Genomic DNA, 6566 nt, shown 5'->3' on the forward strand with positions numbered 1-6566 from the left:
CTCCATGCAAATGAAGTACTACAAATGAAGTACTACAAAAACTACATAAGTTAGGGAAGTGGACCAATCAGAAGTGAGAGTCATAACCAATCGAGAGTGAAGGAAATAACCAATCAGAAGTGAGCTCAGGGAACCAATAGAATTTTAGGGGTAAGTAAGCCGTTTCAGAGGCAAAAAGTGAGATAGAGCCTCTGGGCCAGGGAACCCGACGGTGCTGGCAGGAAAGTAGAGGCCCTGCTTGGGGGTCCTGCCAGTCTTTTTATGGGGCTTCCCACCTCACTACTACAAAATACCACAGTCTGTATTTTTCTGTATTTGGCTTTGTGCACATATTGAAACTGAGTCCCCCTAAAACTGAGTTCCTCTGCCAAGCTTATGATTAAACTCTCCACCCAAAATCTGATTCCCTTTCTTGTCCTGAACCTGTTCCACTCAAGTTTGAGGAGAAGCAAAGGAAAGAGGGGACTGAAACCGTATACCAGCCCCTGTGTCCCTGTCCTTTGAAGTAAAGGCTTTTGCTTTGGTCTCCCAGTCCTCCCCTGAGTCTCAAAAAGCTGGCTCAAGAGTTAATAATTAGGAAATGTGAAGATGTTAATCATTAGAAAGAATAGCTGTTGGGCCAGGAAACTGGTAACAATTTAGACTATAAATCCTAGTAGAGTCACCAAACTCCCAGTTCCCTGAAAGATATAAAGCCCTGACCCATACTCCTCAGTTGCTTTTACAGGAAGTAGACTCCACCAGATAAAAATTGTTGACTGCAAGCATGTAGACCCTAGACTGGTTGAAACCAGAAGGTTGATGATGCTTGAAACTTCACCTTGATGTCCACCAGTTTGAGAATTGTGCACCAGCTGATCACACAGCCCACAGCCCCATCCCTCACAGTGCCTTTAGAAACCCCTCCCTGAAAACCATCGGGGAGTTCAGGTCTTTTGAGCATGAGCTGCTTGTTCTCTCTCTTTGGCGCCCTGCAATAAACACTGGACTTTCCTTCACCACGACCCGGTGTCAGTAGATTGCTGCTTACAGGCAAGCAGACCCAAGTTTGGTAACAATATGCAAATACTTTTGGAGGTGAGATTCCTGCGAGCAGACATGCTGGGTCAAAGTTGTACTCATACACATGTGATCATTTCTATGGTGCTAAAGACACACAAGTCAAACAAGAATCCCAAATGAGATTGGTGGATGGTCTCAATGTTGATTTCCTGACATTGATATTGTCCTGTGATATTGTACTCCAGTTTTGCACAAAGTGATCATTGGGGGAAACTGGGCAAAGCTAGCTGAGATCTCGCTGTATTACTTCTTGCGATTGCATGTGAATCTACAATTCTTAATTAAGCTGTACACTTAAAAATTGAGAGAAACACAGCCAAATCACCCTCCAGCTTTATATGGAGAATTAATTGAGAAGGCCATCGGCATATACATTGTTCACTACTGCACCAGGAAAGATCTGAAGAAGAATGAACTTGTATTTGGCAGAGGGAGAAACTGACTCCCAAAGTAGACCGGCTGACAAGGAGTTCAACAGAGGGGCAGGAGAGTTGGATACCAACACCATTCTTTCTGAGCAAAATCTTCATGGTACAGCTTCTTCATTTACTTTTAATTAAATTCCAAGAAGATAAGGTTTTTCCATATTCAAATTGAACTCGACTGTCATAATGACAATAAAGAAGATTTCCAAGTTGTTGCCTTAGTTCCACGGAGGGAATTAATCATGGGTTAATCTCATTATATTTACAGTGTTGATCAACACTTGTGAACATTGGAGGAGGGGAACTGATTTTTTTAAACTGTTTAACAGTTTTAGGCAGGAATTAGACAACCATTACAAGAAAATTTCATGCATTTTTCAGGATCTGACACAGTAAGGCCACAATCATTCCTTATGAAGTGTAGTCGCACCACTGGCCAGTGCCTCTGCCCTGCTCCTCACCTAGATGTCGGCGGCTGCCATCACTCGGACTATGAGACTTTCTTCTTGAGGCCTTGGGGAACCTTGAAAGTCTCCTCTAATCAGTCAAAGTTGGCCCAGAAGCAGAAACCTCTTGTCATTCCAGCCAGCAATTTTTCTATCACAAAACCTTTAAAACCTAAAAGGTACCTATCTCCTCTGATAATTCAGAATGATCTGCTTTTCCTGCAAAAATCCTGGTTTTGTTGCTCTTGTAAAGCTGGCATGCACACCGAGCTAGTGATGTCACTACTTTAGAAAGCAGTCACTCAGTCCTCCTGGGACTACCAGTACATGATAAGATTCAAACAATTGTGGGTTTTGTTTTTTTTTAATCTGGCAGAATACAGTATTCCTGAGGAAACAATCAGGCAAATCAAAATGGAGAGATAGTCTACATAACAATGGGGCTCAATTCTTCAAAGTTGCCAGGGGTGTGAAAGACAAAAGTGCGGGGGGTGGGGGGCTGTCTAGATTAAAGGAGAATGAAGAGACTTGATAATTCAATGAGATCATCCTTGACTGGATCTTGATGGGGGGAGGGACAAGACATAAAAGATATCAATACCACAATCACGGAAATTTAAATATGGGCATCTATTGGATACTCATAGTGCATCAAAGTCAAAATGCCTGCATGTGATCACTGCATTGCCCGTAGTGATGGAGAAGAACCTGTGTTCCTAAGAGATGCACGCACAAGTCCTTAGTGCGGAGCCTCGTGGGAGCGTGACGCAGGGGGAGAAAGGCGTGGCCCTATGTACACATTTCGCACCAACTGGAAAAAGTTAATACAGGCTTTACAATCAAAATGCTTTAGTATATTTAAAGCCCATGTTACCCAGTCTGTTCAGAAGCCATCATCATTCCTCAAAAACCCAACAGCCACATGTCCCAGCACCTCGGGCTGATTGGCAACACTGTTCTCATTGTGCAATTATGCAGGGCCATAAAACAAACGACAGCCTGTCTTTATTACAGTTTTTGATATTTTGGTCATCATGGGCTTTTTCCCTTAACATTTGAATTTTTCAATATTTTTTTGTCTTGATGACAGAGTTTTTCGGTGCTCCCGTAAATTTTTTGCCTTGCTAGCCTCTGAATCCTCGTCCTGGAGAAGAGTCATGATGTCCCCAGTTCACTCACAAATGGTTCATTTAAAAAATATGGGTATAGGTAGTAATTATACATGGGCTTACACATATGCATATATTATACAGCTGTGTATACACACATGCATACACACATGTATGTGTACACATACTTACACACACATATGAAAAGATATAAGCAAATATGGCAAAATCCTATCAATTGATGAACCGGGGTGATAGATGTACAAATATTCATTGTATCATTCTTGCAATTTTTCTGTAAGCTGAAAACTTTTCAAGATATAATGATGGCAGAGGAATGAATTAATAAGTGAAAATTAAAACCTGGTATACATTTTGTACACGTTAAACTCATGTTAAAATACAAAGCTGCTATCCTGGGTGTGACTCGTGTATTTGTCCTGGTAGACTCTGCCAAAGGAACGCGATGAGGTATTTCACATGCAAATATCCATGCAGAGCAGCCTCCAGCGATGATTTGTGATGGGAGAAAATGTGAGGTCCTCCAGTGCAGAGAGCGCCCCTCCCTGACAAGCTGTGATTATTCAACGATTCCTCCCTCATCAAGACAGCTTCAGGCAAAGTCTATGAAGCGTCAACTGTTCTCTTTGTGTTAAGTGCATACAATCATCTCAGCAATGAGCATTGAAAAAATAATTATCTGTAAACCTCGGGTTTATTTGACATGGCAATATTAGAAATATCAGGGAGAATTACTCTGGGAGAAACAGTTCCTTAATAAAATATGAATAAGAACTTAGAGACATTGAATGCCGTACCCAACTTTTAAAATATTTTATGGGATTTTCAAAGAGTTGAGGTTTACACCACCTTCAAGCGACACAGGTGAGCTTACTTTTTTTTTTAAACAATAGGTCAAGGCAGATGATAGATACAGTCAGATAAATGATGGATGGATAGAAAGATGATAGACATATGATATATAGATAGATATATTAGCTATCTCGATATATAGACAGATGGTATATAAATAATATATGGTATTTGGTTATGAAAATATTTTTCTTTAAAATGATTCATTATGTATATATTTTTAATTATTTTAAACTACTACATTAAATGGCTTTCTGAATCAGTAAATACCACTTCTCAACATCTTCTAAGAAATACTTAAAACATTTAAAAAGATTTATAAAAAATGAAGTTCACGCTATTGTTATTTATAACAGCAGGAAATTAGAAATCATCTATGTATCAACAATATGGAAATAGCTAAGAAATACGGTACAACTGTTAGAGCAGACAGATAGCTGGATATGAGCAGAGAAAGGGGGACACAGACCAAATGGCAGGAATTGGGCAGAAAAGAGGGGCACAGGCCAAATGCAGGAAACCACACATCATGTGAGCACCAGGGGTCCCTGGGCAGAGAAAGAAAAGTGGGAACCTTTGGGCTGATAAGTGGTCACACCTTTTGGGGCGATGAGTGGCCTGGAGACTGACAAAGAAAGGTGAGAAAAAACAGGAATTTCCAGTGTCCGAATGTAACCTTTTGCTCATTATGCCCTCATTTCAATAAAATTAGCCTTGCAGATCAGAAGTACCCATCATAGACCGACACCATGACACTTCTGATCCAGACTAAATAAGGACACAATTCCCTCCTCCCTTTGGGAAGGTGGAGTTGGGATGATAATCAGGGAATACGACCCCAAACCCTTCCCTCCCCAATGAATATTCCGCCCATTCATTTTTACACCCTATGTAACTAACTTGCCAAAGAAACTCAGGGCAGCCACTCACCTGAGTCTGCCCGCTCTCCCCCTGACAGTGTACTATCCATCCTTTATAAATCCTCACTTTACTTTTTTAAACTACTACGTCTTGTCTCTGAATTCTTTCTGGGACAGGACGGGAACCTGGAACACTGGGTACATTCGCTGGCAACATAACCATTTTAAAGGATAGTTTCAAAGGGGTTGAAACTTAGAGAATCATTACAACATAATTTGTGGGAAAAGCAGAATCAAAAAATACTTTTGTAATAAGATTGCTACATTAAATCAGGAAAAGAAACAACAACAAAAATCCACCATGATGTACTGAAAACACACTGAAAAAAAGTCACTAAAACCTTAAGAGTGAAAATGAACTAATACATATTAGATACATACATGGATAGTTCTTTTAAAATTCAGTCACTCCGCCAGGGACCTTGTCTAATCACCTCATCCAAAACAGTGGCTCTGACCATCACTCTTTACCCCAATCTGCTTTATTTTTCTTCTTATCACTTCCTGGGATGATGACATGTATGTGTTGCTTATTCTCTGTTACCTCCACTGACACATAAGCTTTTCGAGGGCAAGGACCTCATCTATTTTTCACAGTGTCAAACAGCGTCTGGCACATAATAAACGCTGAGTAAAAATGTGTTGAATGAATGAATTGACATTACCCTAGAGCACTTCAAGTATGACTGAAATTGTAAGAAATCACACCACTTTGGGAATAAAACATCCCACATCCTGTGAAAAAGTTAAATAATCTGTATTAGTGTAAAGAACTCCCCCAAAGCAAGCAATGTAATCTCATATAAACTAGATGACTCATCTGATGGTCTCATTCTAGCTTGATGGGATGGAGGGCTCAAAGGGAAATGAAAGACTATCTCGTGTCCGATCATAAATCATAAAACATGACAACCAACAACCCAGGATGGGTCTGGTGGGTAGTCTCTTGGGATTTAGTTCCAGACTGTCCCCCTACACACACATACACACACACACACACACACACACACACACACACACACATACACACACACACACCCCCCTACCAGAGATGGGAGGTCCATACAAACAATTCATGAAGTCCATGGTCTGAAATTCCAGAAAGTGGATTGAACAGCACGATTTTCAAGTTCCTTGTGGCCACAGACAGACTGAACATCCTAGGACTTCCTGGCACTCAGGAGAACACTTTGAAGATAGAAAGCCTCTGATTCCTGAATATTCTCTGGTATGTATTTTCATTTCTCAATATTTTCTGTTAAAGTTTCTGCCTTTGATATTATGCTTAGAAAAGATCTTCCCATTCATGTATATTCATGAACATTTTATTCCAGTATTTTATACCATGGTGTAAAAATTTTTCACATTTTCAAAAAAACCGAGATTTGCTTTTAGACTCTGATGTGAAATAAGAATTTAATCTTTTTTCCCCAAATAGTTAACTATCTGATTAACTTATTTGATATTCCACAGTTGTGAAAATCAGAAAAGCTTGAGAACAGTACTCACAGAAATATAATGTGGAATTTTAAAGCCACATGTGGAATTTTAAACTGTATTGTAGTCACATTTAAAAAGTATAAAGAAATGAAATTAATTTTAATAATGAATTTTAATTAACCTAATACATTCAAAATATTATCATTTCAATGTGTAATCAACATCTACCAGGACCTCAGTAACTGGAAGTCTCAATGAACTATGATGTTTTCATGTATTTAGCTTTCTTAT

This window comes from Camelus ferus, chromosome X (assembly GCF_009834535.1).
Source record: "Camelus ferus isolate YT-003-E chromosome X, BCGSAC_Cfer_1.0, whole genome shotgun sequence".
NCBI lineage: Eukaryota > Metazoa > Chordata > Mammalia > Artiodactyla > Camelidae > Camelus > Camelus ferus.